We start from the raw sequence: 12,500 nt of genomic DNA, 5'->3' as shown, positions 1-12,500 counted from the left end.
TCAAAAAGTCAGAAATACTAACTCAACATCTCCCAATTAACTCCCTTTAATGACTACTAAATCATAAGTCATTATCACAACTCTCAAAGAAAAAAAAACATCAAGTTCTCCAACTCAATTCTCCAAACTCACACATCAGCACACACACAACTCAGAAATCACTGCAACTCCACGGACTTCTGTACTCACATTTCAAACTCGAATGTGCTCACAAAAAAAAAAAAAAAAAATCGCAATGAGCCCAAGGAAAAAAAAGAATCACGTAACACACCCAGACCCAAAAATGTGTTCTCTCAAGCTCTGATATCTAAACAACCCACAAAATCAGCAAAAATCTCCAATGTTTTAACAGGAAAAACCCTTTACTTTTCAATAATTAATCACAATGAGACTCAATGTCAAACTCCCATTTACGTAAACAGCACCCCCGAAAAATTACATCTCCGGTAAAAAGGATGCTATTTAAAAACTCAATCCCCAAATTATATCTCATCAGGGAAAGGAAGAGAAAAAATAAAAATAAAGATAAAAAAAAGGATAATCACAAGTAGATTTCCACAATCACAAAATACATAATACATGTATAGTATGCATAACTCCCGCGTTTTTCCCAAGGAATGCTCCACATAAAGTTACGGAATTTCTCGACATCGCAACTTTATCGACCAACAAGGCCAGAAAGCGAACTCTCACACAAACGCTTTCGTGAAATACTATTATCAACATTTCCAGATATTGCAAAAGCTCTGAGCTATCATCATCAGAGGAAAAGTCAACACACAGCTCATCACATCACTTGTCAGCAGAAAAATCGCCTGCGGACGTATGCTCAAACAGCAGCACAAAAATTGCCTAGTCAGACACACAAGTTTGGAAACTCATGATTCTATAGAAAAAGGTCTAACTGACACATTTCACAGAATTAACTCCAGGATATGACTAATGTGTTCAAAGACTGTCTCGAAGACTTAACTCTCAACATGACACAGCCCAATTATATGCCTCCAAAATAACACACTTGTGAACATAAAAAATGCACACATCTCCATAGGACTCGTAATGCAGTAATGCCACTCGCCTCTAAATAGTCACGAAACCAAAGAGAAAGAACCACAGAAATCTTCTCTTGTCTCAGAAAAACTCCATAACCACAAAAAAAAAGGTCACCAGCCAAAGATTAATTCCAACTCCATACATAACTATGTGACACCATATTAACAATAACACCACTCCGGATATAAAAATATTTCCTCCATTTGGTTAATAACCAACCCCCTTATATTTCTCTCTTATTTCTCCAATAGCCACATGTTAATAAAAAAAACAACACCACTCCAGGAATAGAGAATAATCACCTCTATTTCGGCAAATACAAAATATTTACCTTTATTTCCCCAATAACTCCATGTGGAATAACACAAGGCTCCAAAAAATATATATCTCCAAAAAGAAAATGTGCACTCAAGGCATCTAGCTCACACACTCACAAATATTGCCCCACAATCTCCAAATATGTATCTCCATTTGCAACAAAGATGGCTGCAAAATAATTGAACTAAACATAGCTCATATCACATTGGCAAATATCAAAAATGGCCAAAAATATATCTCCAATATATTATAACTCAAATTATAACTCCAAAATAATATATACCTCCAATTATAACTCCAAATATATCTCAATTATCTCTCCAAAACAATATATCTCCAATTCTCCAGAGGATAACTCAATGTTATAGTCAAAAACTATAAAACTCTCTCCATTTAGCATAACTGCTAAAAAAAAAAAAGGCAAAAATCTCGGCAAAATAAAAAAAACTGTCTAGAAAATTCTAGAAAAAAATCACCAATGTGCCACAAGTCATTATAACAGAACTCCAAATACAAAGTGTCTTAGCCAAGACTTCTCCATATGCACTACGACATAGGCCACTAGAAAACTTACCCAAGTTTCCTATCTCTCACAAAGTTGTCACAAATACAACAAAGGTATTGTGCAAGAAAACTCACAATTTCTGGAACATAAATATCCAGAGAAAAAATGTAGTGCCACTACGTATGCATTCAAAACAGTGCAAAAAATCTCCCATGTATTTCTCTGCAGCATCAAATAGCTGAAACACAAACACGTTCCCGAACAATGACTCTAAGTCACGAACTGAGACATTAAAAAATATTCACACCAACTGGAGAGAAAAAATAAACTCAAATTCACCCATGATAAAAAAAACTTGTGTCAGCGATGGCTAACTTCCAAAAAAGGAGAAAAGAAAAATCTACGGCACTATTAACTATCTCCCGTAACTCACCAGATGTCAAGCAATTATCTGCTGAACTCATAAAAAAAAGGAAAACAAAAAAATAATGTGTTGTTAGTTCCACCCAAAATTCAAAAAAAAAAATTTTACCACCCTTGACAGCATTATGGCACCCACGTATTAGTATACAAAAAAATCAGTATCAGAAATATCATTATCACAAAATCACCAAAATTTGCTATCATCAAAATCACTGGTATCAGTATAAAAAAAAACATCAATGTTAATGCTTGTCCATTCTCCAAGAATTCAGCACAAAACTCCGAAAAAGTTCAGCAAGATTCAACACAATTCACCAAGATTCAGTCAGATTCATCAAGATTCAGCAAAACTCGTCCTTGTGAATTACTGAAATATTCTCCAAAGTTACAAAAACTCAACAAATAATTAACACAAGACTTCTCCCATTAATCATTGTAATAATTCTCCATGAATAATTATCTGTAATAATTATCAACTAATCTCCCATGAAATATCTCAAATCTCTCGTAAAACAAGTCTCCCGTAATGATAATTATACTTAAGCAACCCTCCGTGACACATCTCAAGTATAACTATTATTATAATAATAATAATAATTCTCCATAGCAATAATTCTCTTGCAAAGATCTCAAGTAAGGGTGAAATTCAAATTGCATACAACAGTAATGCTGAACCTTATGACACACAATTTCTCCAGCATACACCATTTACGGCACCGGGCAACACCATTCGGCACCATTTTCAAAGTAATCTCTCCAACACAATAAAAAAATAATAATAATCTGTGTCTCCCCATTATATTTGTGTCTTCGAAAGCACAAGGAAAACATACACCCATACAATGCATTTCAATTCTCTTTTTATTTCCTTTTCTCTTCCTCCAAGAGACAAAAAAATATCTCTTTTCTAAAAGAAAGACTCTACGGGCGTTTCACTTCATCAACTAATCAATCAGCTGATGTCCTAGCATTTCATTGTCCAGGCCAGAATTGTCTTCAACAGCCCGACAAAGAAAAAAAAAGAAAGGGGGAGTTCACCCACACTGAGAGAAAAAAAAAAAAGTTTCTCCCCCCCTGAGCATTGACGCTCCCCCGTCAAGCGACAGAACAGCCCGAGGCAGACGCTAGTAGTACCCATCTCCCCTTAAACAGTGTCTGAGGACCCCCTCCCAAGGTATACACTAGTGCCCATCTTGCAATCCCCTCTTAGGGAGGCCAGTGGTACCCTCCATGCGACTATCACCCGAGGGATGCCAGTAGCCAGTACCCTCGCAATGCCCCTCTCGAGGCATGCAGTACCCACAATGCAACGCGCCTCTCTGCGCGGTAAGCAGAAATCTGCTGAGCCCGTGAAATTGTGGCCGCTCTGTCTCTAAGCCAAATATGCTTATCTAAACACAGTTCACATGTATAAATATATCTTATACACCCTCATATTAAACAAAGACGAATACGTCTATCATAAACACGTGCAAATAAAGAAAACACGTCACTTCTGTTACTATGGGCAGAGACAAAAAAAATTTTGGACCTCTTGAACCAATCCTATTACACTGAAATATTTAAAACAACCCTCCCCTTCAAAACAATAGTTTTAACACTCACCACTCCATAATGGGAACAAAAAGAACTTGGAATTCGTGTAGAATACGTAAATCTCGTTGGCACAATGCAAACGCGATCGGCGAGATGGCACCTGGCAACTCTCACTCACAAACCAGACTGAGTTACTCGTCTCACGCCCTGAAGAATCTTGGTACGGGCAAATCTGATGACTCCAATAGAATTTCTTTTCTCATCCCACATAAAACCGAGATCTAACAATTTAACAATTTTCCACAATCCCACAAAGGCTTTGTCGTTCGAAAACTATCCCTAAGCCACAACCCATAACCCCTTTATTTTCTAACTGGTCACCCATATCTCTTCATTGGCGTTCCTAGGCATAAAAAAAAACTCTTTTATACCACTTTTTTCACCGCTAGCCACCAAATTCTGTAATGGGGAGATTCCCGCATTACTTATTCATTTGGTAAACGTGTAGCTCGAACCGAACGTCAGGCAAACCAATACACAGTATTACACACAGCCTCTCTCTCTCTCTCTCTCTCTCTCTCTCTCTCTCTCTCTCTCTCTGGCACCGACACCTCTCTCTCTCTAAGCAATCTCTCTCTCTCTCTCTCCACCTCTTTCTCTCCATTCTAACAGGTAATGAAAAGGAGAGCGTCGCATCATAACAATTAACATTTATTAACAATGAATAAATAATTAATCAATCAAGTAATCAAGTCTTACAGACTAACTCAAAAAACCCCAAACAGTAAAATGTCTAATAGTAATGGTAGTCACCAAAAAGTCTACACCCCTCTGGGAACTATCTGTCCCTCCATTGCCAGTTCTGCCAGAACCGTCCAAGCAGTCGGAACACTATAAACACTAGTAAACAAGGACTCCCGGTGAGCGCCACGGCATCTTGCCTTTCTCTCTAAGACGCCTTCTATCAAATCCCCCCATAGACTTGTGTATGAAACTATTAAAGGGAAGAGGCGCACACGCACATACGAACACACAGTTCGTTAGCGCTTCACAATTCTGGCCGCAACCAGTTTCACAAAGGCACTTTGAGAAGAGTTCATAAACTGTCGTGCATTGACTTGTCTAACTAAGCAGTTTTACCTCGCACCATCCATAGAAACTCATTGTTCAGCTACTCTCGGGTCGTCGCCTCTACTCTGTTCTTCACATTCCATAGGTCACAGAGAACACATGGACAATATATTAGTTAATAAAAAACCCTAGGCCTACTATATATATATATATATATATATATATATATATATATATATATATATATATATATATATATATATATATATATATATACATTACATATATATATATATATATATATATATATATATATATATATATATATATATATATATATATATACATATATATATATATATATATATATATATATATATATATATATATACATATATATATATATACATATATATATATATATATATATATATATATATATATATATATATATATATATATATATATATATATATATATATATATGTAACTGGGGGAATTCTTCCCCCATTATTCATAAGGTAAGCGTGACACGAAACGGAAGGCAACCACACACAACATTACACACACAGCCTCTCTCTCTCTCTCTCTCGGCAATCCCTCTCTCTCTCTCTCTCTCTCTCCAAGGAATCTCTCTCTCTCTCTCCACCTCTTTCTCTCCATTCTAACAGGTAATGAAAATGAGAGAGTTGCATCATAACATTAACGTTTATTAAACACTAATAAATAAACCAATCAATCAAGTAATCCAGTCTTACAGACTAACTCAAAAAACAGTACAATGTCTAGTCACCAAAAAAAGGCTACAACCCCTCTGGGGAAATTCTTTGCTCCCCCGTATTCCAGATCCGTCTGTTTCAAAGATACAGAACACATCCCGTAGTACACACAAGTTTAAAGACAAAGTTAATAAAAAAAAAAAAAAATGGAACATCTTACAAGATATCAAAACAAGCCATCCCTTTGGCCAAAGCACTTCAACACTTACCCAAACAACCGGACACTAAACACTATTAATAAAAAATTCCCGGCGAATGCCACGGCATCTTGCCTGTGACTTGAAGCCCTCCTGTCAAAATCCCCCCATAGGCTTGGGTATGAACCTATTTAACAGAAAGAGGTGCACACGCACATACGAACACACAGTTCGATAGCGCCTCACGGTTCTAGCTGCATCCAGTTTCACAAAGGCACTTTGAGAAGAGTTAATAAACTGTCGTGCATTGACTTGTCGAACTAAGCACTTTTATCTCACACCACCCCTAGAATCTCATTGTCAGCTACTCTCAGGTCGCCGCTCCTGCACTGTTCTCCACATTCCATAGGTCACAGGGAACACATGGACAATATATTATTAATCAAAAACCCTAGGCCTTACAGATAGCTCGGCCACCTTATATGCTAGCCCCCGCCTAGCAAAATTGATCATAACACAAAACACTGGCCGGCTTAAAATAAAATATACGAAATACTGCACGTCTCTGGCATTATAAAATAAAGTCTTATCACGCTTTAATCTCCCAATAACACAAGACGCATTTTCTCTCATATTTTCTGCATTAGGATTCTTGAATATCCCTCTTCGCTTGTCTGCAAGTAGCTGCACAGACAGCAACAGGCTATAGCAGGCTGTAGGAAGACGGAATGCCTCCCTCATCGTAGAAAGACTTCTCACTGGCTTCTGCAGATTCCCCGAAAATACACGCTGTAGAATTCTCTTGAACACCATCATGGAAATTCTTGTAATCACCCTGGACAACACGGCAGCAACCTCTCTTCACGGCTGGTGGACGTCTTGCTGGTGTCGGGGAACGACTTTTTCTTTGGGTGTGTGTTAGTATGTCAGTCAAGTCACTGGTCAATCTAAGAAAATTAACCCAGACATACTACTTCTATCAAACAATGATCTCAAAAAGGTCAGAAATACTAACTGAACGTCTCCCAATTAACTCCCTTTAATATGATTACTAAATCATAGGTCATCATCACAACTCCCCAAAGAAAAAAAAAAAACATCAAGTTCTCTCCAACTCAATTCCTCCAAACTCACACATCAGCACACACACAATTCAGAAATCACAGCAACTCCACGGAATTCTGCACTCACATTTCAAACTCGAATGTGCTCACAAGAAAAAAGAAAAGACAAAAATCGCAATAAGCCCAAGGAAAAAAAAAGAATCTCGTAACACCCAGACCCAAAAAATGTTCTCTCAAGCTCTGATATTTGAACAACCCACAAAATCAGCAAAAATCTCCAACTTTTAACAGCAAAAACCCCTTTACTGCTCAACAATTAATTACAAAAGACTTAATGTCAAACTACCCTAACTTAAGTAACAACTAAACGAAAAATCGAAAAATTACATCTCCCGGTAAAAATCAAATCTCCCGTCCAAAAAAGAAATGTTACTTAAGCTCAATCCCCAAAATTATATCTCTCACAGGAAAAGGAAGAAAAACAATAAAAAAAAAAGAATAATCACAAGTAGATTTCCCCAATCACAAAATACATAACATATGTATAATATGCATAACTCCCGCGTTTTCCCCAAGAAATGCTCCATGTAAAGCCACGGAATTTGCCAGAAAGCAAACTCTCACACATGCGCTTTCGTGAAATGCTATTGTCAACATTTCCAGATATTGCAAAAAATTCTGATCTATCACCATCAGAGGAAAAGAGTCAGCACACGGCTCATCACATCGCTTGTCAGCAGAAAAATCGCCTGCGGACGTATGCTCTAACAGTAGCACAAAAATTGTCTAGTCAGACACATACGTTTGGAAACTCATGATTCTCAAAATAAACGTCTAACAGACACATTTCACAGAATTAACTCCAGGATATGACTAATGTGTTCAAAAATTTGTCTCGAAGACTTATTCTCTCAACATTATATGCCTCAAATTATATTTCTCCAAGAATAACACACTTGTGAACATGACAAATGCACACATCTCCAAATGACCTGTAATGCAGTAATGCCACTTCTCTCTAAATAGTCACGAAACCAAAAAAGAGAACCACAGAAATCTTCTCTTGTCTCGAAAAAAACTCCCATAACTACAAAAAAAAGGGTCACCCGCCCAAGATTAATTCCAACTCCATTATGAGACACCATATTAATAATAACACCACTCCGGTTATAAAAATATTTCCTCCATTTGGTTAATAACCAACCCCATATTATTCTCTCTTATTTCTCCAATAGCCATATGTGAATAAAAAAAAACACCACTCCAGGAATAGAGAATAATCACCTCTATTTCGGCAAATACAAAATATTTACCTCTATTTCCCCAATAACTCCATGTGGAACAAAACAAGGCTCCAAAAATATATCTCCAAAAAATGTGCTCTAGGCATCTAACTCACTCACTCACAAATATTGCCCCATAATCTCCATATATGAGTCTCCATTTGCAACAAAGATGGCTGCAAAATAATTGAACTAAACATAGCTCATACCACTATTGGCAAATATCAAAAATCCGGCAAAAATATAATTCTCAAAAATATATCCTCCCAATATATATATCTCAAAATATAACTCCAATTCTAACTCCAATTCTCCAGAGAATAACTCAGTGTTATAGTCAAAAACTATAAAAACTCTCTCCATTTAGCATAACTGCTAAAAAAAAGGGCAAAAACTCGGCAAATAAAACTTTCTAGAAAATTCTAGAAAAAATCACCAATGTGCCACAACTCATTATAACAGAATTCCCAACTCACAGTGTCTTAGCCAAGACTTCTCCATATGTACTACGACATAATTCACTAGAAAACTTAACCAAGTTTCCTATCTCTCAAACAATCACAAATACAACAAGGGTATTGTGCAAGAAAACTCCCAATTTCTGGAACACAAATATCCAGAGAAAAAATGTAGTGCCATTACGTATGCATTCAAAACTATGCAAAAAATTCTCCCATATATTTCTCTATAGCATCAAATAGCTAAAACACGAACACGTTCCCGAATAATGACTCTAAGTCATGAACTGAGATAATATTCACACTAACTGGAGAGAACAAATAAATTCAAATTCACCCTTGGTAAAAAAAAAAGTGTCAGCGATGGCTAATTTCCAAAAAAGGAGAAAAGAAAAATCAACGGCACCATTAACAATCTCCCGTAACTCACTAGATGTCAAGCAATTATCTGCTGAACTCATAAAAAAAAGAAAAAAAACTAAAACAATGTGTTGTTAGTTCCTCCCAAAATCAAAAAAAGATTTCACCTCCCTTGATAGCATTACGGCACTCACGTATTAGTATAAAAAAAATCAGTATCAGAAATATCATTATCACAAAATCACCAAAAAAATTGCTTATTATCAAAATACTCAGTTATCCAGTTACAAAAAAAAAATATCACCAATGTTAATGCTTTTGTCCATTCTCCAAAAATTCAGCAAAAAGTTCAGCAAGATTCAACACAATTCACCAAGATTCAATCAGATTCATCAAGATTCAGCAAAATCATCCCCAGTGGAGTCACTGAAATATTCTCCAAAGTTACAAAAATTCAACAAATAACTAAGACAAGACTTTCTCCCATTAATTCATTGTAATAATTCCCCTTGAATAATTATCTGTAATAATTATCAACTAATCTCCCATGAAATATCTCAAAACTCTCGTAAAACAAGTCTCCCGTAATGATAATTATACTTAAGCAAACCCTCCCGTAACACATCTCAAGTATAATAATTATTAATAATAACAATAATAATAACTCTCCATAGCAATAATTCTCTTGCAAAGATCTCAAGTAAGGGTGAAATTCAAAATAGCTTACACTAGTATTGCTGAATCCTTATGACATACAATTTCAGCATACACCATGACATAACACCATTGCCACACAACACAGATACAACACCAATCATCGGCATTTCAAAGTAATCTCTCCAACACAATAAAAAAAATAATCTGTGTATCCCCTTATATTTGTGTCTTTCAAGGCACAAAGAAACATATAACACATCCCGTGCATGTTAACTACTTTTCCCCTCATTCACGGAAAAGGAAAATCTCTTTTTATTTCCTTTTCTCTTCCTCCAAGAGAGAAAAAAAAAATCTCTTTCCTAAAAAAAAGACTCTACGGGCGTTTCACTTCATCAACTTATCAATCAGCTGATATCTTAGCATCCAATGTCAAGGCCAGACCCATCCCCCAATACTAAGAAAAAAAAGAAAAAGGGGGAGTTCACCCACACTGAGAAAAAAAAACAAAAATTTCTCCCCCCCGTGAGAACAACCCCTCAGTCAAGCGACCAGAACAGCCGAGCATACACAGTAATACCCCCATCTCCCCTCGAACAGTGTCTGAGGACCCCTTCCCAAGGTATACACTAGTACCCCCCCCTGCACTATCTCTCGAGGGAGGCCAGTGGTACCCTCCATGCAACTATCCCCCCGAGGGATGCCAATACCCTCGCAATGCAACGCGCTTCTCTGCAGAAATGTGCTGAGCCCGTAAAATTGTGGCCGCTTATCTAAGCACAGTTCACATGCATAGAAAAAATACACTCCTATGTTTGCAAACAAAGACGAATACATACGTCTATTATCAAACAGGCGTGAATAAAGAAAACACGTCACTATGGGGCAAAGACAAGAAAAATTGTTTGACCTTTTGAACCAATCCCATAACCCTGAAATATTTAAACACAAACCCTCTCCCTTTGATAACAATAGTTTTTAATACTCACCACTCCATAATGGGAACAAAAGGAACTCGAAATTCTCGTAAAACACGTAAATCTCGTCGGCACAATACAAACGCGATCGGGGGGTGAAAACGCACCCTGGGCAACCGTTTTCAAACCCTCCCTGGAAAGAAAAAAGCACTCATGAACTAGACTGATTGCTTGTCTCACGGCTCACGCCCTGAAGAATCTCGGTACGAGCAAATTTTGATGACCCTAATAGAAATTTTTCTTTCCTCATCCCCCGGATCCCACGGATGGATAGTTTTCTCTACCCCTTTTTTGTTTTTCACTTAGCAACCGAGATCTAACAATTTAACAATTTTCCACAATCCCACAAAGCTTTGTCGTTCGAAAACTATCGCTAAGCCATAACCCCTTTTATTTTTCTAACTGGACACCCATCTCTACATTGGCGTTCCTAAGCATAGAAAAAAAAGAAAACTTTTGTATCCCCTCTTAACCGCCTGCCACCACTGTAACTGGGGGATTCTTCCCCCATTATTCATAAGGTAAGCGTGACACGAAACGGAAGGCAACCACACACAACATTACACACACAGCCTCTCTCTCTCTCGGCACCCTCTCTCTCTCTCTCTCTCCAAGGAATCTCTCTCTCTCTCTCCACCTCTTTCTCTCCATTCTAACAGGTAAAGAAAATGAGAGAGTTGCATCATAACATTAACGTTTATTAACAACTAATAAATAAACCAATCAATCAAGTAATCCAGTCTTACAGACTAACTCAAAAAAACAGTACAATGTCCTAGTCACCAAAAAAAGTCTACACCCCTCTGGGAATTCTTTGTCCCCCGGTATTCCAGATCCGTCTGTTTTCAAAGATACAGAACACATACCCGGTAAGTTACACACAAGTTTAAAGACAAAGTTAATAAATGGAACATCTTACAAGATATCAAACAAGCCATCCCTTTGGCCAAAGCACTTCAACACTTACCCAAACAACCGGACACTAAACACTATTAATAAAAAACTCCCGGCGAATGCCACGGCATCTTGCCTGTGACTTGAAGCCCTCCTGTCTAAATCCCCCCATAGGCTTGGGTATGAACCTATTTAACAGAAAAGAGGCGCACACGCACATACGAACACACAGTTCGATAGCGCCTCACGGTTCTAGCTGCTATCCAGTTTGCACAAAGGCACTTGAGAAGAGTTAATAAACTGTCGTGCATGGACTTGGTCGAACTAAGCACTTTTATCTCACGCCACCCCTAGAATCTCATTGTCAGCTACTCTCAGGTCGCCGCTCCTGCACTGTTCTCCACATTCCATAGGTCACAGGGAAAACACATGGACAATATATTATTAATTCAAAAACCCTAGGCCTTACATATTATATATATTTATATATATATATAAATATATATATACCTATACATATATATATATATACATATACTATATATATATATATATATATATATATATATATATATATAGATAGATAGATATATAAAAAGCTGATCCTTATGTCCGTAATGGATGTAAAATTCAGATGAAGTAACTTCCAAAGTTTCATATGGCCGAGAAATCGTCGTCCGATCGTTCTGTGAAAACAGTTTCCTCGCAAAAGCAAATTCTAGGGAATTTCTCAAGGGAACGGCGCCCTTAACCTCCGATTCAAGTTAATAGCCTCTTAACTTCATCTGGAAATAAATTACTTTCCATGGGAAAGGGCTGATTTCCATTCCCGCTTTTTAAAGTCAATATTAGAAGGCGCCTTCGCATGGTAATATGCCGTTCGCCCTTCGGCAGAGATTCAATTTTATTTTACCTCAGCTCACAGACTCAAACTCATGTCGGAAAACAGATACACGATGTTCATTAAGTGACTTTAATTGGAAAATAA

The sequence above is a fragment of the Macrobrachium nipponense genome, chromosome 3, assembly GCF_015104395.2.
Source record: "Macrobrachium nipponense isolate FS-2020 chromosome 3, ASM1510439v2, whole genome shotgun sequence".
Lineage (NCBI taxonomy): Eukaryota > Metazoa > Arthropoda > Malacostraca > Decapoda > Palaemonidae > Macrobrachium > Macrobrachium nipponense.
This window is presented reverse-complemented; position numbering follows the sequence as displayed.